Source organism: Phyllostomus discolor, chromosome 2, assembly GCF_004126475.2.
Source record: "Phyllostomus discolor isolate MPI-MPIP mPhyDis1 chromosome 2, mPhyDis1.pri.v3, whole genome shotgun sequence".
Taxonomy (NCBI): Eukaryota; Metazoa; Chordata; class Mammalia; order Chiroptera; family Phyllostomidae; genus Phyllostomus; species Phyllostomus discolor.
The window spans coordinates 178324503-178347050 of NC_040904.2; the positions used below are offsets into that span (position 1 = coordinate 178324503).

The 22548-nt window shown below is 41.0% G+C and overlaps 1 protein-coding gene across 1 annotated transcript in view; it reads right to left on the minus strand.

Moving 5' to 3' along the window:
- The window catches only part of FAR2 (fatty acyl-CoA reductase 2), a 115850-nt gene extending 101355 nt beyond the window's left edge, over positions 1 to 14495 (minus strand). The window contains exon 1 of the mRNA XM_028533309.2: positions 14214 to 14495. The gene's annotated coding sequence lies outside the window, so the exon portion shown is untranslated. The remainder of the gene's footprint in view (positions 1 to 14213) is intronic.
- Between the last annotated feature and the right edge of the window lie 8053 nt (positions 14496 to 22548).

Genomic DNA, 22548 nt, shown 5'->3' on the forward strand with positions numbered 1-22548 from the left:
TAAAATAATACCACTGTTCACCCAGTCACTCAGCTGGAAACCTCAGAATCAAATTTGATTTCTATTTTTATTTTGAAATGACCAGAATCAACATACTATTTATTAAGTCCATCTTAGCAGGAGCTGCAGAAGCATAAGGCTTGAGAACTGGAAGGGACTTGAGAGATAATCTAGTCATTTTTCTAACGTGGATAGAGTCACTGAGCAAGCAGGACAAGAGTCTGTACTCCTGGGTTCTGGTTCTCACACTGGACTAAAGCTATCGATAATCCCTCCTTGCTTCTCTGGAGCTTCAGGATCAAACCTTTCCATGTGACAATAGCTCAAACTCTATGGAAGTTACTATTATAAACTCCATTTTACAAATAGGAAACTGAAGCACAGAGAATTTAAAATGATTTACCTCAGGTCACACACCTTGCAGACTAGTTCCCAAAACCATGTTCCAGACCACCTGGTCACACACCCTTTGTCCCATCCTACCTTTCAGTGCACAAAGCTCAGGTGTACTGCCTTTGGGAAGCATTTTCCAATTTTCCCCCACTCTGGGATGAGCTGGAAGTCTGATCTGCCAAACCCTCAGAGCCCCCCACCCCCAGTAAATATCACATTGTATGGAATGATCTACTTATTCATCTGTTCTCTCCACAGGACTGAACACACCTGAAGGAAGTGCCTTCGTTTTACTATTCTTAACATCCACAGGACTTGACACAATGCCTAACAGTAATTACCAATGAATATTGTTGAATGCCCATCTAACTACTCCTCTTGCCTTCAATTTCTCCTTACTCCAGCCGTCTTTCATCTTGAAGTGAGCTGGGGAAAGTTAGTGAGACCTTTAGTTGTAAGTGCAATGGAAAAAGATAAGGCCTTCACTTATCTTCCTTAATAACCAAAGATAAGCCTTTTGATTATTGGTTCCTAAATGTCTGGCCATGAACTTATAACACCATTAACACAGTAATATTTTTCATTCATAGTCACTACCTCAGACCCAAATTATTTTAAATTTTATACCTGGACTTTTGAGGGTGAAATAAACTAATTTATTTTATTTAACCTAACCCATTAGACCAGAAATTAGGTCCCTACAAGCAGGTCAAAGAAATACGTCTGATCTTAACACTGAGGGTCCTAGAGAATTCACAGTCAGAGGGGGCTTCAGAAGGCACTACAATGAGATAGATTTTAAGTGACTTTATGCTTAAATTTGTTAGTTCTAACCGAGGTATTTAGACTGCTACTGTGTGCCATGGTTAGAAACCATATGCAGAATTAAAATAAATAGTGCTGAGTCAATGGGATCTCCAAGTGGAAAAATGTATTTTTATTTCTCACATCATATTGAAAAAATTAATTCCAAATGGGAAAGGCAAAATAATTAACTCTTTACAAATTATTTTGACCTGTGAGTGAGCAAAAATCACTAACTACAGAAAAATAATACTCATAAATTGGGCTCTATTAAAATTAAGAACTGGTGTTCATCAAAAGAAAAAAAAAACAAGACTGTAAAGGAAAGCTACAGCTTGGAAGAAGCCATCCCTAATACATATACTCAATACATATATCCAATAAAGGAACTGTGTCTAGAATATATAAGGCATGTGTATAAATCATTATGAAAAAGACAATAAACAAGTAGATAAAGACTTGGGCATTACTCAAGAGATCTAAATGACAAAAAAAAAAAAGCCAATATGAAAAGGTGCTCAATCTTGTCAGTCATCAAAGATATAAATAAATAAGACCACTATGCCACAAAACTACTCGCCTGCCAAAATGGCTAAAATGAGGATAGAAAATAAATGTTGATAAGGATCTGAAACCAGGAGATCTTTTAAGTATGCTTATGGGAGTATAAATTGTACAACCACTTTGAAAAACTCTGGCAGATTTCATTAAAGTGCTCTATAGAAAGCAATTCCATGTTTAAGTATACTCAACAAAACGTGTACATATGTTTAACAAAGGACATTCATAACAATGTTCCTAGCAGCACTGTTCCTAAGAATCCCGCAGTGGAAACCAAACAATTGTTCATCATCAATAGAATAGAGGGATTAAATATGGTATACTTATAGCCTGGAGTACTGTACAGCAGTGAGAATGAATAGTCCACAAAGTTACACAGTTTGGGTGAATCTCACCAACATCATGTTGAGTAAAGAAGCCAGACACCAGAGAAACCATGCTGTATGGTTTCCTTTATATGAACTCTCAAAACTTGCCAAGCTAATCTGTGGCTTAGAAGTCAGAATGGTGGTTCTTTTGGGGGGAAATAGGTAGTGACTGTTGGGAGCACAGTGTGAGCTCATGGAGTGCCCAGGGCGCTCTGTGTGTATGTGCGTGTGCGTGTGCGTGTCTAGAAGCTGGAATCTGAGAGATACTTGAACATGTTCAACTTACCGTGTTTACAATATATGAATATAGTTTCTCATGTAAACATGAGGAAAAAAATTTCCTCATGTGGGTTATACATCAAAAAAATAATACAAGTCACATGGAGAAGAATCTCTTGGTGAAGGCAACAGTTCATTACTTATATTCATTATGAATTCATGCCTCCGATGTATATAAGGCTTTTTGGTATTTATTTGTTTATTTTTATAATGCAAAATACTTAGTAGATAAAATTTCATCACCTCATTCCATTGTGGTAGGGAGAAGTCAAGTTGTAGGTCAGGTATGAGGTTCCTGGGGGTGAGGGGTTGAATTGTGCCCCTTGCCCCAAACACATATATGGGAGGCCTACAGCACAGCGTGTCAGTGTGACCTTATTTGGAAATAAGTTGTTACAGATGTAACTAGGTAAAATGAGGTCATACTGGGCTAGGGTGGGCCCCTACTCTGAAATGACTCAGGTCCTTATCAAAGAGGAGATTCAGACACAGACCTCCTTAGAGGGAAGGTGATGTAAAGATACAAGGAGAAGACGGACCTGCAAGGCAAGGAGAGAGGCCTGGAACAGACTGTTCTCTCACAACTCTCAGGAGGCACTGACGCCTTGATTTTGGATTTCTAGTCTCCAGATCTGTGAGACAATAGATTTTTGTTATTTCAACCACTCAGTTTGAGCTATTTTGTTACAGCAGTCCAAGCAAACTATACATTGGGAAAACCAAAAGGTTAAGTGTCTTGCTTATGGACACCCAGCCAGGCAGCAGGAAGGGAAGGTGATATTAAAGGCTCCTGTGTACAAGGGACTGCCCTTCTCTGCTCAACACACACACTTCAGTTAGCATCTCACATGCTTAGCAAATTGCTCTAAAAAATGGGGAGCAATGCTATGCAGGGGAATGACACAATCCTCTTCCTGTTTTGGAACAATGTAGTGCCCTGAGTCATGTGACACACTGAAGATGGAGCATGAAAACCTAAGCCTCCCAAACAGTTCTCTGGGCCTGGGAGGAACCTTTAGGAGGGATATCCCTGGCCCGGCAGTAGCCTAGGTCTGGAGTATTTCAAAGACGGAAAGGGAACAACTTGATTGTTCCCAAAGGTTCCCATCTTGCTTCAATCATGACCTCTTTGAGAATCTGCTGGAAGCTATAAACCTTCTCATCAGACAAATGTCATACTCACCCAGGTTTAAGAGAATAGATAAGGTTGTTTTTTAAGGCAGGGGATTGGTTTCTTGCTCTCTTTTCTAGAAATAAAGATAAATGGTTAAAGAAAACAGGGCTTCCCACTCATCATCTCAGCGAAAGACTGCAACTAACTACTGGTCCCATGCCAAGACTCAAAGGTATTCTGGAAACTTTGTAGCTTTCCCACATTGGTTGATTTTGCTCTTCCCCTGTATCTTTTCCCACTGTGATTAGTAGTTAATTACTACGAAAGAGGCTGTGGTTAGGAGCAGAAAGAAGTGGGGAAGCCTGAGGATGGGACCCACTCCATAGCCATGTTTGGGGAGTGAAAAATGGAGAGGAGAGGAGCTCCGGCTGGTTAGTTTTCAGGACTTGTGAATAACAGAATATTGTCTCCTTGGGAAGAATTTTCATCCTCTTCCCTGTGGATTTTTTAATATTTTATTTTAACTCCATTTCCCATCATGCCCTTATTGCTCAGAGCTATGGGAAGCCAAATCATCGTACAGAGCTGGTCAAAGGGGAAAGAAGAGGACACAAAAGCATAAGTATTTTATATTTTTACACTGAGGATCTTAACTAAAATATTTCACAGACTTCTAAGTTGTAACTGGTTAAATATTCCTCAAACAGTAAGGAGTATTAAAACTTAAGGGCAGGTTGTTTAACTTGTTCACCATGGTACTTGCAGAGCAAAATACCCTATCTGTCATATGGAAGACACTCAGTAAATTGTAAGAATGAACAAATGAATGAATGAATGAGTAAATGAAGAATGAATGAATGGAATGGTTATGGGATTAGAAGTAGTAAGATTTGGATACGAGTCTACTCATCCATTACATGAATATGTGACAAGTTACTTTGCATCCTTAGGACTGACTTTTCCTTTCTATAAAATGCGGGAACTGGACCAAATAGAGATGAGACACTCAGACATTCTACAGTACAGAATATGAATATACTTAGTGAAGGCGAAGCTATTTGTAGTCACCACTATGTACAGGTGATAAGATGGTATGATATGTGCCAACACATAGATGGCTAGGAGTTCAGGGAAGTCTAATTCCAGCAAGTTTCACTCTGTCCTAAAAGAAACCGAGACCTAATTTACCTAACATGCAATCCTATGGTCAGCATGCACTCCAAGGCAATTTGCATAACCACTGCTTCAGTCAAGACTAGCCCAAAATAGCAGGAGGAAGAGGCAATGTCTCAATTCCACCAGGAGAATGTTTTGACAAGTACACACTGTTGAAAGAAAGAAGGAAGGAAACTGCTCATCTGGATGAGAGAAATTAACTCTTTCAAACCACCAAAAATTCCTAAAGTTTTGAGAATAGTTTTGTAACCAGTTTTTAATATCCTTGAAGCCTTTTGATAAGAGAATAAGAGTCCAACTTTTAGATTATATACTTGTCTTGAGGGCAGATATGTCCTGAAGGTCTTATATAAACAATGCGTGATAGAAATGAGATTCAATTCAGAATGAGACAATACTTATAGCATAATAGAAGCTGACACAAAGTTGATTTCATTAATATTTATCAGGCTATCTTAGTTACATGTATGATTGGAGTGAAATTAAGTGGACAATTTTTCTTAAGTTTTAGCTAAATGGTTCTCTTTTTATTAACTGAATAATGTCCATCTTTAAGATGCTTTCATTACTGCGTAAAACTATGCTTCTACCATCTAGGCATCTTATAGTATTAAGTGTTCTTTCTGCAAAGTAATAAGCAAAAGACTTTAATATATGCACACACCGAATTGTAACACACAACTGAGTAGATTCCTCCAGTTTCTCTACAATATAGTGCATTGGTAGATCTAACTCTGCTGGAAATACTCAAGTGGTTTCAAAAATGTTGAAACCAGACATATAATTTAATAGTCTTCCTAATTTCCTACTATCCTGTCTTCAAGAATACCTGGGGTTTGCACTGACTTTGGTGGAATGTGTCCTCTCACTGACCTGTGATAAATAAAGCCCTATTTTTCTAAAATGTGGAGCATTTTCACAATGACTTTTTCTCATTTCTTGGCTCAGGAAATGTTATGCTTGCCTCCTGTGATCATCCTGTTATTCACCAGCTAATATTACTGCCCCAACAACTCCTCAGCTGAGGTGAAGGGATGAAAAAGCAAATAGGACAGGCTCTGGTTCTGCCTTTTCTACACTCGTGCACAGGAGAGAGCCTTTGCTTTCCCTTCCTCCCCTCAATTCTGTGCTCCCATGTTTCGGGGCCATCTCTGGAGGGGCCTGGGAAGTTAAAAGGCCTTAATTAGAACAACAGTATGTCCAAAAGCCACAGGGTACATATGTTGTCAATTGCAGCTTGAAAATACTTCTGCTGCACTGCAAGGGTTAAGGATAGAAAATTATCCAAGACTTTTAAAATAAACCATGACTTAATAAATAAATGCTCTTCTTAGTGTCTGATAATTACAGTAATTTTTTTGTTATCTACCTAATCACACTGTTGACTACACAATCTTCTTTCTTTTGATACAGGTGTTGAATAAAATGAAAACATACCTATTGAATGATCTCACCTAAAACCATTCTTTGTTTAAAGGTGGGTCTCGGAGTTACTCATGGAAAATGCCCAGAGGAATGAGGCTGGCAAGGAGCCCAATATTGTTTGACTCCCTCATAATACCCTGATCTGGAAAGGTTCAGTGGTAGCACTGACAGACCTGAGCATTACTCCTCACGTGTGCTATCTTCTAGTTCTAAGTCTCATGGAAGTACCTGGACCACTTGTTCCCCCTTTTTGTACCTGAGCTATGCTGGTTGTTTCTAAAGCACCTGGCAATTTTCACGCCAAAACTTCTGATTCAATAAGTATGCAGTAAGGACAATAAAATCTGTATTTCTGTCACCCCCAAATTAAGACTGTTATCCTTAAACCATCACTCTTCATAAAAAGGTACATTAATAAAAAGTAGATTTACCTCAATATTGAAATAAAAATTGGAGGAAATTTTTCTCTACAGGAAATCCATGCTCAGAGGTAGCAGATTTCAACAACTAAGTAATATGAGGGTTAATTAGCCCCTCTACCTCCTGGGGCTCTTGTTACAGTTGATCTGCATGCCTATCCTTTACATATGAGTTCAAATATTTTAATGACTCTCCAAAGCTATTACTTTAAGACTATTACTTCAAGACTGTCCTCTGCTCCTCACATCAGTATGTAACATTAGCTACACTAGTTATCAAGTATAAATAAATAGCACTTTCATGACTCCAATGCCAATAACTATTGAGGCATTTCTAGGAAGTCGATGTACATATTTGTATGTCTACTCTTGCTATAGACTGAATGTTGGAGTGCCCCCTAAATTCATATGTTGACATCTAGTTGTCAGTGTGATGGTGCTTGGAAGTGCTTGGGCCTGAGGGTGGATCCTTCCATAGTGGGATTATGTGACCTGACAAAAGGAGATTCCAGAGAACCGCCTTGCCCCTTCCAACATGTGAGGTGACGATGAAAAGTCATCTATGAACCAGCAAGTGGACTCTCCCAGCCTCTAATACTGTTAGAAATAAATTTCTATTGTTTATAAGCCAAGCAGTCTAGGGAGGGTACTTTGTTATAGTGGCCTGAATTAATTAGGGCTACCCCCTAAATATGAACAAATGGACAACAAATCTATTAAAATTATCAATGGCTAGTGAGTTTAACATCCTAGAGCAGCGATCCACAAAATGTTTTCTGTAAAAGGCCAGATGGTAGATATATGAAGATCTGTCCAGAAAGTACCTAGCCATGTACTATGAAAAACAGAGGCATTTATTGAAAAGGATACAAGATACAAGAAACATTGTTCATAGGAGAATGACACCTCAGTTCCCTTCAAAGTAGGCACCCTGGGACCTCACACCGCTCTCCCAGCATCTCTTCCACTGTTCAAAACACTTTGCAAAATCCTTTGTTGGAATCTCCATCAGCCATCCAGTCACACTTTCCTGAATCTCGTTGACGGTCTGAAATCTCTTCCCTTTCAAAGGTGATTTTAATTTTGGGAAAACTCAGAATCTACAGGGCACCTAATCTGGGCTGTAGGGGGCTGAGTCACCTGGACTGACGATCTTTGTTTATTGCAGCCCATACACGTTCAACATTCTCAGATGATTCAGGCCTTGTTGTAGGCCTTCCAGAATGTGGATCACTTTCAACAGATTCTTGACCATCTTTGAAGTATTTGTGCCACATTTTTATTTGTGTTGCACTCATTGCATTGTCCCTGAAATCCCTCTGAATCATTTGACTAGTTTCTGAGGGGGAATGTTCAAACTTAATGCAAAATTTGATGCAGATTTGCTTATTTTGAATTTGATATCCACACAATACACATGCTCACTGAGTAGCATCTACTGCCCCCACTGACTTGTACAGGAAGTCATCACTGTTCAGGCATGCGCATTCTAGTCCACTCTCCTTGGCTGCCAGGTTACATCAATGTCACACAAACCATTCTCATTATATTAACGATGGGTGGACTTTTACCAGACAGACCTCGTATTAGGCTTCACAGGTCACAACTATTCATTGAGTGGGGCACTAAAGCAGCCACAGACATGGTGATGAATTGATGCATGATTCTGGCTGGTTTCCAATTAAACTTTATTTATGGGCACAGAAATTTGCATTTCATATATCATATGCTACAGAACATTCTTCTTCTTTTTTATTTTTTCCAACCTCTTAAAGATATAAAAACCATTCTTAGTTCAAAGGTTCTACAAAAATAGGCTGGGGCCAAATTTGGCACTCAGGCCATAGCTTACTGATCCTGGGCTCCAGCATCAAGCGGATGAAGCAGCCACCGAGTTCATAGCTGTGTAAACCCTTTTCTTCTGTTTCACTCTGTTGCCTTGCTCTCTGGCCACAGATTGCATTCCTGCCTCTACCCCACCACCATGCAAATGCACTGGGGACCAAGAAAGAATGTATGTATGAGATTCACCTCAAAATCACACGCCCTGTGTATTCACAGTGTGTGGCTCTGCAGCAGATACATTACAAACATCAAACGGGACCCAGACCTACCACGAAACATAAGAGGCCCTGTGAGGTCCTCCCTGCTGTTTATGCGTCAGGTTCCTCGAGTGTAAATCTAGACTTGACAGTATGTACCTTAGAGAGGTCCTGCAGAGCCTTATCAGGGAGCAGAATTTAAAAAAAATAAATGTTTTTAATCAGATTGCAGATCTTGTTTGTGAATATCTCTTTATGCCTTATCAATATAGCAGAATTGTTTTGATCTTCAACTTAAAACCTATTAACGGGGTCAGTTCTGGCCTCCTGCTTTCTCCCAACTAAGTAGCATGAAAGACATGAGAGAAGCTGACGGTTAACAGAGAGCTATGGATGTTAAAAGGTTTAATCTATTAATATAGGGCAGCATTTCCCAAAGCCTGTTATGTTGAATGCTGACTCTGTTAGATGTTCTGCCAAAAAAGCATTTCAAGGTCAAGTAAGTCCAAGAGATGTAGCATAAAATACCTCTTCTTTTTTGCTGATTCTTAATAAGCATTAGTGTATTAAAGGTTCTGAGGATTCTTTCAATAAAACTGTTTAACTAGGCTAAATCAAGGATTTCTCAAGCTTACATGATCAGGAAAGCTTTTTTTTTTTCCTTTCATGCAACTGTTATTGATATTCCAAGAAACTAATAATCCACAGGAAACATTTTGGGAAACCCTGATATAGACAAGGAGGAAGAATTTAAAGGTTTTATGCAGGGGAATGAGTTATAATTTAGAACAATTACCACTTCAGTGAGGGTCAGTCCTTTTTCTCTTAGATTTTGTCATTTTAAGAAATTACCGCATATTCTATCTATGAACCCAAGCCAGAAAAACAGAAGCCTTATTTGTTGTGGTGGCAACCTTTAAATGATCATGAAATGCATGCATGATTTTAAAATAATCCCAACAGTACAAATGACAGCATGAAAAGAAAAAGTGTCCTCTAGCCTCTCTCCCATCTCTACCCACAGCCCGGCCTACATTCTAGAGGCACGAACTAGGGTTAGCAGTTCACGTTTCACTTTTCGGTTCTTCCTGTGCAACTCTCAGTCACACGCACGTAAGCCTATTGTTTTACATTATAAACATTCAGCAGTACCTATTGAAGGACTTTATTCTCACCATCTTTCCTGCCTCGCCACCTCTCACACCTGCTGCTGCACTGACTTCTGTCAATTTTACTCTCAAAATGCATCTCTTTTCTCTCCTCTCCATCTGCCCAGAAGGTATTGTCATCGGTGCTCTGCCCTAGTTGGTTTCCCACTTATCGTCCTTTATCCCTCTAGTCCATTCTCTGATGGTAGCCATAAAGATCTCTTTAAAATATAAGTTAGACAGTCTCTGGCTTCCAAGTTTTCAAAGGCTTCCCACTAAAATAAAATTCAAAATCTTTACCAAGATCTGTGAAATTTAGCACAACTAGGCTCCTTCTTACCTCTTCATATTCACATCCAGACTCAGCAAAACCCTCACCAAACTCCAGCCACTCGTGCCTTTGGACACTTCCGGCCCTCTTGTCTCCTTAAAGCCTTCCCATTTACTATTTCCTCTGCCCAGAATCCCCCCCCCCAATTTTTTTTTGCCAAGTTAACCCATATGCTTCTTTTAAATATTAATTTAAATCTCTTTTTGTCAAAAAGACCTTTCCAGAGCATCAAATCTGAGTCAGCCCCTGTTTTTTACATCATAACACTTGTTTTCCATACTACTTCCAACAATTTGTTATTATACATTTATTTGTTTTTCAATGTCTGTAAGTTCCAAAAGAATAGGGAGCATATCTGCTCCATTGAATGCTAAATGCTGTAAAATTGGCAATGTCTCTGGTCACAGAATGGGCTTAATAATTATCTGTTACATGAATGAAGCTAGGCAGTGGAAAATTCACTTATGGTTTTATTTCCCGTCTTTTTTTTTTACATGAAATTTAGTCCCATCCAGATTTTCATTTTTTGCAAACTTGCCATGCAGATGACTCACGGGTTCATTCTTCTCTGTTAGGACTGGGACTTTAAGGGACACCTCATGTAACTCCCCACTGAAGCTTCACTAACCACCTCAGTTTCTTTTACTCTCTTTTTGGGAACTCATTGCACTTATTTTTCTCTACCATCCATTCCATGCCAAATCTTGTATCTTGTAACAACTTCTCTGCTCTTATTAATTAACACCTTACATTTACATATTTTGTCTTGCCAATGATGTCATAAGTCTATCAAGCACAGGACTTAGTATTCATATCCTAAAATATATAGCAGGCCCCTGAACAGAGTAGTTGCATGGAAGGAGTTTCCATCAACCCTCTTTTTTTTTTTTAAAGATTTTATTTATTTATTTTTAGAGAGGGAAGGGAGGGAGAAAGAGAGAGAGAGAGAAACATCAATGTGTGGTTGCTGGGAGTCATGGCCTGCAACCCAGGCATGTACCCTGACTGGGAATCGAACCTGCAACACTTTGGTTCGCAGCTCGCACTCAATCCACTGAGCTACGCCAGCCAAGGGCTCCATCCACCCTCTTTAGTGAAACATTGATATGGGAGTTTGACCAATTTCCTTTCACTCTCTGTCCTTCCTCAGCCCTTCGGAGTGTGTTGCCTTTATGCTGGGAATGACAGCTGGAACAAAGATAAGTTCTGAGGTCAGAGAGAAGTAATTAAGGAAGGGGTGTGAAGACAGAGGACTTGCCCAGTCTCTCACTTCCTCCAGCAGTGTTACAGGAGGTGAGGACAACTTGATAAGGGAATAGGTGTGTTTTACCTTGCTAGACATCTCTTAGAATATATAAAAGGTGACTTGTTCGAGATTTTGAAAATAGGGATTTTGAAAACTTAAGTGAAACTATGAGGAGTACACCCTCCAAAAATTTCAATCATTGACTCAGTTTCTCTTTGTTTAATATTTGGATGAATTAGACTCAAACATTGACTTAATTCAGAAAGTGTCTTTGGGATCCGTGAAGTTATTCTGTGCTTTGTGTTGCTACTTCTCATCTTGCCCAAATAATGATATTTGAGGAATATTTAAAAAACTGAATACCTTAGCTACTTCCCCCCCTTCCACCAAAATGTAAGACTTATAAAGGATCTGCAGTCTGTTATTATACTAAGCCAACTTTCCTCAACTTACTTCTGGAAAATGGTGTAGAAAAGTTAAGCATGTAACAACACCGTCTTTGTTAGTGTAGAATTGTTCAAGGTAAGTAGATGTTTTCACAATCCCGACTCTTTTTGCCTGCTGTATCTTCACAACAAGCTTTTAAGATGGACAGAGTAGAAGATACAGTCTGTTGTCTTTGTTTTGTCAATGAGGAAACTGGGCATAGAGGGCTTATTGACATAGTCTGCAACAGCTAACTTGTGCTGGAGAATTCCCCTGAAATGTAGAATTGTTATGAGACAATGCTGCTGTTCGGTGAGTTCTAGGGCAGGGTTGTTACCCTGGGGTCAGAACTGGCTGCAGAATTTGCAGAATCTCCTGTACAGTGAACATTTGGAGCTCCTTGTTAGAAATTTATTAAGGCAGCCAAAGGGGACAGAACATTAAACCGAGCATGGGGGTCTTCCAAATACAGGGCCCTGTGTGACAGCACACCTGTGTGTCCCTGAAGGGGGGTCTGTCTGGGGTCTGTGGATGGCTAACATTTGGGTACTAAGGAGACCCTGAACTCCTGGAAGTTTAGGCAGAATTCTGTGTGAATGTGCAAATGACTGTTTCTTTATTTCACAGCTTTTGTCAGATTTTTACAGTGGTCTGTTAATACGATGAAGTGTTAAGAGTGAATCTTCAAGAGTGGTAAATGTTCTCACAGAGCCTACAATGTCAGAACAGATTGGCAGGGACCAGCATGCAGGTGGTTACTGTGCATGATCCTTCAGGGGAATATTTATGAATGAGTGAGCTCTCATGAAAGCAGGGAAATGAATACAAGAACCAAAAATGATTAAGGCTGCCCAGATGTTGCCAGAAAGAAATACACTCAAGAACGCATCTTCAAAATATAGGAAATCAAATAGTGAAGTATTCACGATGACCATATTCCTTATCAACCCCAAAGTAGTAGCTGAAACTAAGTTATGTCATTTATTTTCACCCCAGTAAAAAAAAGTTCTCCTTCTTCTGTAATTAGGTGTCACAGCCTTTCCTTCAAATAAAGGAGAAATGTATCACTGGAAGACCTGCCAACTCATTGTAATTTATATTTATTTTTTATATAATTATAACCTAATGTTAGGAATTGGAGTAAGGTAGGATTTTGTTACAATAATAAAGCCCGGGGAGAAGATGCCCTCAGAAAAAGGAAAAGAGAACTCAAAAGACCTGCATCCTGCCAGCGGTGGTCGTCTCTTAGAAGTGTCACACACAAATATATCCCTGAATGTGGATTTTGCTGAACAGCCTACTTTTGCTGTTTGGGTGGCTGCTTTAAAACTGTATTCAGCTCCTTTGCACTTTTTAGACTAAAAATGGGGATACGGAGAGATGGGTCATTGAATCCACAGAGTAATCCTCATATTTCCATTTGCACAATGCCAAACTTCTCCTGATGCGGCCTCTCGAAAGCAGAAAGAGCACGCGTCGTTTGGTTCCTGGTCCACTCTGCCATGCCCTCTCGGTTCTTGCTATCATAGCACAGTGGACACTCGTCATGATTTCACGGGCTGCCAAAGCTCTTGGGTTCCAGAGAGAACCGTTGCTCCTACCAGGTAAGCTCATCCACTGAAGAATGTGTTCATAAACCTACCCAGACCTGACGCTGAAAGAGGAGGAGGCTGGAGGGTGGGGCGCCTTCCAGCGGTTTCTAGGACTCAGCTGATCATGTGTTTTCTCAATGGAAAGGAATTGCCCCGCAGCGGGTGATCTTAACCTGCCTTCTCGAAGGCCATCTACTCCAACTGCAGTCTTCTGGCACTTGTTCCCCTGCTCTCTGCACGATGCCCGGGACACAGGAAAAGGTCGAAACTTTCAACCGGGACAGGCCCCGCCCGGGTGCCCCAGGCCTCCTCAGCCTCCGGCTGGGTACCAGCCAGGCTCCAACGGGGAGGGGGTTTTAGGGACGGGTTTAGATGCGCACGCACGGCCCAGGGTTGGGGACGCGCAGAGCCGCGATCTCGGGGTCTGGCAGTGGGAAGCGGGAAACGCAGGCAGGGCAGCGGGGAGGGCGCCACACCGCTGCGGTCCCAGGGCCCGCGTGTTCTCTCTAGGAACAGCCCCCGGGGCCAAGGAGGCCTAGGAGAGCCCCAGCCGGGCTCCTCTCCCCCTCGACCCGGCAGCTCCGGCGCCGCTCTCCACGTTAACCCTCGCGGGCCCGGGCCCCTCGCCGGTGTTCCCGCCCCTGCGCGCACTACCTGGGCGGGCTGCACGGGCGCCCGCGCGCCCCAACCGCCGGCTGCCCGCAGTGTGCGGCCCGGGCAGCTGCGGCGGGCAGCCTCCGACCGCGCCTCGGCCCCCCATCCTGGGCCCGACGCCCACCGGACCCTGCCTCGGGCCCTGCGGGGACCCGCCCTTCCCGCCCACCCAGCCCGCGCTCCGCCCGGCCAGACGTGGGCTCTGCCGGCGTCTGGGCTGCGGCCCCCGGAATACCTGCGCCCCCGGCCCGGGCTGGGGTTCAACGAGTGCTGCTCCAAATCCCGGTCCCTCCCCGAGGTCACGGGCAATAACTCCAGCCGCTAGGAAACTGCTCTGGTCTTTCGGCTCCCGAACGTTACACTATATATCCGGCTCGCAGGCTGGGTGTGGGGCGGGAGGAAACCGCCCTCCCCCCGACCTTCCCCGCGGCCTCCGCCTCGGGCGCCCAGCCCGCGGCGGCCCCGGCTGGGGCGGAAGGAGGGCGAGCGGTCGGCGGGGGTCCTGCGGGCCGCAGGGAGACAGCGTGGAGGGCAGGGCGGCCGCGCGCTCAGGCCGGCCGCGAGCCTCCATTCATTCAGCACCCAGCAGATCCACGCTATTACTCCAGGGACCGCCCCCCTCATTTTTCAATAGGTGGGTGAGGGGAATGGGAATGGGAGACGCGCCCCTCTCTAGTCTGGAAAAGAAGGAAAGCTCCCACACTTCAGAAAGGAGACGATGGTGGGAGGATAGAGAAAGACAGACAGACAGGCAGTCAAAAGTTCTGGTCTGAACACTTGGAGGACACATCTTTCCTCACCCACCCTAGCCGAAAAGGCAGGCAAACACCCGAGTTTACTCGGCTCGACCATTCTGCACACCCTGTGGGAGGGATGCTCTTGTATCTACCTGCCCCAAACTCTGCGGGAGGCGCCCCTAAACGACCCACCAGCGCGGTGTCCTTTCAAAAACCCAGGAGGGTCTGGAGACGCGGTTTACTCTGAACCAGGTGTGGAGGGCAGAAATCTCCGTAAGGTGCAGGGGGAGTGGGCAGGTGGGTAGAGACTGGAGAGGATCAGATGCGGGGTGAAGGAGCAGTGGCAGGCTAGCTTTGCTCAGCAATCATTCTCCAGATTTTTTTTTTAAGGCGTTTTGTTTCTTAGCGTGATAGCTTTTGGGGGGGGGGTAGATTTGGTTATTCTCAGGGCAGACTTACAGAAGGAAGGACAGGCAGGTCAGTGGAGCTGTCACAGTTCTCATCGGGCAGGTACTGAAAACTGGCCAACGTCCAACCTAATTCCTTGGACACAGTGAAAGATGATTTCCTGTATAAATAAGCTACATTAAGAAAATCCTGAAAAGAATATTGCTTTACAAGCTGTCTTCATTCTCTTCATTACAACAATCGCCATCAGACAAAGACATAAAATTCATGAAGGTTAGAATTAATGAAATGAGCTATTTCTTGCATTAAAAATTTTACACCCATTTGAATTCTCTTCTGGACTCTCTTTGACTAAAAGTGTTAAGGAGAGTGTAGTCTAAAGACCCTGTGGTTGATTTCCTCTGGTGACTGCTTGAAAGCAACAGAGAGAGGAAAAGTTAAGACCAAACATACTCTTTTATATTCTCAAAATGTGTGTGACAGTACTTGAAAAGATACTGTCAAATGTTGGTGAGAAAGTGTTGAAATCATTCATCACAAAGCAGGTAGAAGGAACTGTTACAGTTCTTTGGAAAGCAATTTAGCAAAACTTTTCCAAGGCATAAAATATTGTCACTTTTTTTTAACAGTTCTAAACAGTAAAAGATTGGTAAGGGATTCCCATATCCTAGAATGTATTCAAAGGACATTACTCACAAAAAGATAAATGCCGTATGGACAAAGTTGCAAGTTTATTACAGCATTATTAATGAAGTAGAAAAAAATTTTCAATGGGCCGTTGATAGATAAAATGTAACATTGTTATAGAATGCAAAATCATAATTTGATTATTACCATTAATATTATATTTCTGTATGGATAATGTATTAGTTTGCTGGGGCTGCCATATATATCTAAGTACACAGACTGGATGGCTTAAACAACAGAAATTTAACATCTCACAGTTCTGGAGGATAAAAGTCCAAAATTGAATTGTCAGCAAGGTTTACTTCTTCAGAAGCCTTTGAGGAAGAGTCTGTTTCTTGCCTCCCTTGTGGTGGGTTTGCTTGTAATCTCTGGGTTTTGTTGGCTTGTAGGAGCACAACCCTGATCTTTGCCTTCATCTTCACAAGGTGTTCTCCCTGTGTGCATGTTTATGTTCAAATTGCTCCTTTTTATAAGGACACCAGTCATATCAGATTACGACTTACCCTAATGACTTCATCTAAATTTATTACTCCTGTCACATTCTGTTTCCAAATAAGGCCTCATTCTGAGGTATTTAGGGTTAGGACTTCAACATATAAATTTGGTAGTGGTGGGAGTAGGGGCAGCAAAGTACCAGGGGGAATGGCAGTCTCCATGTTTTATCTCAAAAAGACTGTTGCTCAAGGTCAATGTTGAGAAATAGATTATTACAACAGCTGACCTCCCTTTCCAAGTCTTCTCTACCTCACTATTGCTCACTCACTTACCGTTTTATTTAACCCTATAAAAATGTTTCTTTCTAAATCTGCCTGGAAGATTTTATTTAATTGCAAAACACTCAGAAAATGTGTCAGACTGAAAGTATGTCAGATCGTTCTAATGACCAGTTAAAATGGAAGGTTGTGAATAAATGCAGTGCTCCAAAAAAGTGCTATCCTTCCCCAATACTGTTTCTTTAAATAAATACTGTGTCTGTTGACTGACAGTTATCATGGAAACAGAGGTTTGATTTTGATCTACAGTAGCATCATAAAAATATAGTGTTCTGCAACTGGAAAGCTAGTTCTTTGGGCCCACTATCTTACTTGGTAGTGGTGAAGACTAGACCTGTGTCTTTTTTAATGTCACTGTATTAGTTTTCTGTTGCTGTAGAGTCCATCACCAGAAACTTTGTGTTTTAAAACAATATTCATATATTACCTTAAGTCCTATCAGTCCTATCCTGATATGGTGTAACCGAGTGAGTTCTTTGTCCAGGGTCTCACAAGGCTGCAGTCAAAATGCTAGTCTTGGTTCTGATCTCATCTGTGCCTGGGGGTTCTCTTCTAAGCTCCTCATTGATTGCTGGCAAGATTTAGTTCCTGGAAGCTATAGGACTGAGGACCTTGTTTTCTTATTGGCCCTCGGGGAGGGTTTGCTTCCAACTCTAAGAGGCTGTCCTGCATCTGGACACCCTTGTGCTCTCTCGCAGCATGGTTGTCTGCTTCTTTAAAACCAACAGAAGAAAATATCTTTCCCTCTTCAAATCCAACCTTTTGTAAGGGCTTCAATTCAGTTATGTGGGGGGGGTCATTTGGGATAATCTTGCTATTTATTAACTCCAAATCAACGGATTTGGGGCCTTTGCTGTCATTGCATAACACAATGACAGGAGTGAACCCCACCATAGGCACAGCACCACCCCTTCCAGGGGAAAGCGTTACACAGAACACAGACGGTAGGGTGCAGTGAGCTTGGTCCGTCTGGGAAGGGAGCCCGTCTCATCACTTGCTGCGATGGTAGGTGGCGACAGCGGCAGCAGCAGCAGCAGCAGCAGGGGGTTGTTTCCTACTCTGTTGAAGGGTTTCTTTTGCATACGAAAAAATTGTTTCATGATCTGGCCTTTTTAACAAAGCAGATAACTATAGAGTTTTGTAGTTTGCTTTTTTTCTTGGCTCCTTTTCACTACAGAGATATACAGGTCTTTAAAAGTTCTACACCTTCTTTATTCACAATTGTAGAAGTGTAACAGGTGCAGACTAAACTCATATTTCCTGAGTCTAAGTGTAGCGTATTCTGAGCCAACAGTTTCTTAAACCTGTGTCATAAACATCAAGAGTCCTTTGAGAGTGCTATTGAGAATTCTTTTGAGAATCCTGTTTTCAGAGTGCAATAGGGTAGCAGCTGAATTAACTAAAGGCACATCCTCTCCATTGACTATTGTGCAGACATTAAAAGGAATGAATTAAAGCTATTCCAGTTGAATTGCAGTAATTTCCAAGAGATTTAGTTTATGAAGAAAGTTACATGCTGAAAAACATGTAAAATATGAACTTGTTTCTACTAAACCAATGCCAAATAACTTGGGATTAATACTGGTATACATTGATATATAGAGAAAAACATGGAGGAGACATACTCGGTTATTAATGCATTACTTTGATGGGTGAAAGAGAGGCTGTGATACATATAGGGAAGTTAGAAGGACGAGTGCCAGGCAAAGAAGGACAATAAAGAAAGAATAAAATATACAGGAAGGTATTGTATGATCACACCTATGAATTTATTTACATTATATTAAAATATTTTAAGCCCTAGCTGGTGTAGCTCAGTGGATTGAGTGCGGGCTGCGAACCAAAGCATTACAGGTTCAACTCCCAGTCAGGGCACATGCCTGGGTTGCAGGCCACGGCCCCCAGCAACCGCACATCAATGTTTTTCTCTCTCTTTCTCCCTCCCTTCCCTCTCTAAAAATAAATAAATTAAAAAAATAAATAAAGTGAAATAAACAATAAAATTTAAAAATATATATTTTAATTAAAAAAGAATGCTGAGTCATCACTCCCTCCTAACAAGTAAAAATCTGAACATATTGAAAAGCAAACTCTCTTTCGTAATTCATCAGAGAAGTCAATTCACAGGGCAAACTGCTGCCACCAAAACTGGAGAAAGAGACCAGCCAACACAGAAAATCACAAATGACAGGAACAGAGCCCATGACAGAAACCTCCAAATTACTAGTGTCTAGGTAGAAAAACTGAATTGTACTTGATGAATTACTGGAGACTCTGAGAATAATGCTGAGAGTTAAAAAGGCTCCCAAGGGAACCCAGTAATGGGGCTGGAGGGGAGCACATTTTTGTGTTTTACTTCCAGGACCTCTACCAGGTCCTCACAGTGAACAGTCAAGAAAAATCCCCTGGTGCTTCCAGCAGGAGGAAGAAAAGAAGGACCATTTGATAACAGGCTAGAGCGTTCTGTTCTTCTTAACAAGGCTTGCATTCAGGAGAGACTATACTACCAGGAGGTTAACCTGTTGGAGTTTTACCGAGCCTAAGGTAACCACCCAACTCCAGCCCCACTCCAGCCATCCAATTCCACCTAAGGGGGAACGACTGAGCAGTACTTTGATGCCCACAGCCCAGGGCACAAACTCACCAAAAGACTAAGAGGCAATCCTAGAGGCAATCATAGGACTATGAAATGCTTCTTTTCTCCATACATCTTATCATTAGATTACTAGATGCCTATTTACTGCAGTTCCTTTTACCCAGGATTCATGTCCACCTTACAAAAAAAATTTATAAGACTTGTGAAAGGCTAAAAACACATTTTGTAGGCATTAAACAAGCATCAGAACCAGAGTCAAATATGGCAGGAACGTTGGAATTATCAGGCCAGAGATTTTTAAAAACTATAATTAAAATACTAAGGGCTTTAATGAAGAAAGTAGGCAACATGCAAGAACACCTAAATAATGTAAACAGAGAGAAGAAAATTCTAAGAAAAAATAAAAAAATAAACACTAGAGATAAAAGAAAACTGTAGCAGAAATAAAGAATGCCTTTGATGGGCTCATTAACAGGTGGGATGCAACTGAGGAAAACTGTCTGAGCTGGAGGATATAACAACAGAAACTTCCAAAGTGCAAAGCAAAGAGAAAACAGACAGAGAGAAGCAGAACCAACTACCGAAGGGCAGTGCGGCAGCTATAAAATGTGTAACAACAACACTCTGATGAACGACATCAGAGAAGAACTAAATAAATGGAAAGATATTCCCTGTTCATGAGTAAGATGACTCAATATTGTCAAGATGTCAGTTTTTTTCTACCATGACCCAACTCAATAAAAATTCCAGCAAGATATTTTGTGGATATCTGCAAACTGATTCCAAAGAGTATATGGAGAAGCAAAAGACCCAGAATAGGAGAACTCAATATTGGATAATAACAGAGTTGGAGGACTGATAGTAGCCAACTTCCAGAATTACTATGAGGCTATAGTAATAAAGATAGTGTAGTATTGGTGAAGAACAGACACAATCATCAGGGGAAAAGAATAGAGAGCCCAGAAATAGACCCACATAAACATAGTCTACTGGTGATCTTGTCAAAGGAGCAATGACAGTACAATGGAGCAAAAGCAGCCTTTTCACTAACAGTGCTGGAACAACCAGACATAAAAAGAAAACAAGAATCTAGACACAGAATTTATATCTTTCACACAAATTAACTCAAATGGATTATAGAATAAATGTAAAACTCATAACTCTAAAATTTCTAGAAGATAAACAGGAGAAAACCTAAATGACCTTACATTTGGAAATTACTTTTTAGATACAACAACATAGGTACAATCCATGAAAGAAATAATTGATAAGCTGGATTTCATTAAAACTAAAACTTCTGCTTTGCAAAAGACATCAAGGGAATGAGAAGACAAACCACAGACTGGGAGAAATACTTGTAAAAGATATATCTGATAAAGGACTCTAATTCAAAATATACAATGGACTCTTAAAACTCAACAATAAGAAACAACCCAAGATCAAGATATGAGGTATAATATTAATATAAGTTTTGCTCTTCCTTTTGCTGTGATCATAGGCAGTGTAGTGTTACTCTGTGATCCATGATTGTTTAACGTAGGTTTTGGTGGAAGAAGACCACTAGGCTTATTCTTGCAGATGTTTGATGGTTTGGGCAATGGCTGTTCATTCCACAGCACTAATTCTGCTTTATAAGAAACCTGTTAAGCATTCTCATCATTGGGCATGGGATACAGGTGGAGTTCAGGTACCCGACTCCCAATAACCTCTGATAATCTATGGGAGTTTGAAAACAAGCACAGCAAGGAAAGGTGAAAGAGGCACTTCCCCCAGCAACACGTGCTGTTCAGCATTGCAACAGGTTCCAATGAGTATATTCTGATCTGGGCATGAATATTCCAGGCCTAGAATTCCAATAGATGAGTAGATACTAATATAAATCATCACCTTTTGTCTTCTATAATGAGATTAGGGCCAGAATTGCTATTATATTTATACTCACATAATCTTTCACAGTCTTAATAGCTTTCTAAGCAAAAAACAACAACAAAGTTTTCAGCTGTTTGCTTAATAATTAAAGCACTATGTCCTCTGAATTTCAAGTACTCAGAGGCATGGCCTATTAAGGTAATTTCCTTCATCTGCATACTTGTTTCATGTTACTAATGCCGCCTAACTATAGTGTTTGGCACATGTAAGTCAAATCAAATCCCATCTACATTCCCCCAAATAAATATTATCAAATTTTGCTTTTCTTTCAGAAGAAAAATATCTAAAAAAAGTTTAAAAAGTTACTTGGATTCAGTAAAATATTTAATATACATAAGCTTGGGGTAAAAATTCTGCCAATTTTGTTTTCAAAATTTCAATCAGTCAGTTGTCACCATGATCAGGTGCTTGATACTGTATACAGTGATGATCAGTTTACCTGATTGAGAACTGCCCCTGAAATATACGGGTGATCATCCATCAACCATCATTCATTCATTCATTCATTCATTCATTCACAAATACTCATGAACCATTTGTTATGTATCAGGCGCTCTTCCAGTTTTGAAACTGAGACAAAAGAATCAAAATCTCTTCTCTCTTATCGATTATAGTTAGAGAGAGTAGAAGAAAGAGATTAAACAACTCCAAAATAAACATCTGGTTACAAATTGTGGTAAGTGCTATGAAGGTATAGAATGGACCTCTGTGAGAGAGATTAACAGTGGAAACCTGTTTTACATGTGGATGAAGGTTTAAACAGCTCTGTCAAATGACATTTTGGTTGATCTGTAAAGGATGAGAAAGAGTGATGGGGAAATTTATAGGCAAGAGAACAAGTATAAAGGTCTCAAGGGGAAGTGTATTTGGGTAACAGGGTGCGTGGTTTGAGTGAATGTGGAGAATAGGTAGGCACCAGATGGTATGTGGACTTGAGGAGAAGTACCTCAGTGCCATGGAAGGGTTTTAAGAGCCTGCCTTTGTGACTGAAGTTGATTCATCCAAGGATGGTCATCTGACCTTAGCTAAACTAATCAGGATTTCCCTTCCAGGAATTTGAAATTTTTGACCCAAAAGACACAGACTCGAAGTTTCTGGAGCCCCAGTAACTCTACACAGCATTCTAGAAAATTTATGAATGTTTGCTACTAAGTTCTTTCCTTCCCAAAGCCTTTTTTCTTTCTTGGATTCTGATATATATGTCATCATTCTAATAGAAGTAATTTATTATTATTATTTTGTTCAAGTTAGGCAAATTTCACTTCCTTTTATTTCAAGGAAAAGCCTTAGCTAACATAATTTATGAGATGATCATTTTCTGCAGTGGCTACAGCTATATTTTGTCAGTGCTTTAAAATGGCTCACCCAAAGAACAGATATAGGAGAAAGATGAGTTGAAAAGATAATCATTTTGAGGATATTTATGGTCACTATTTTTGT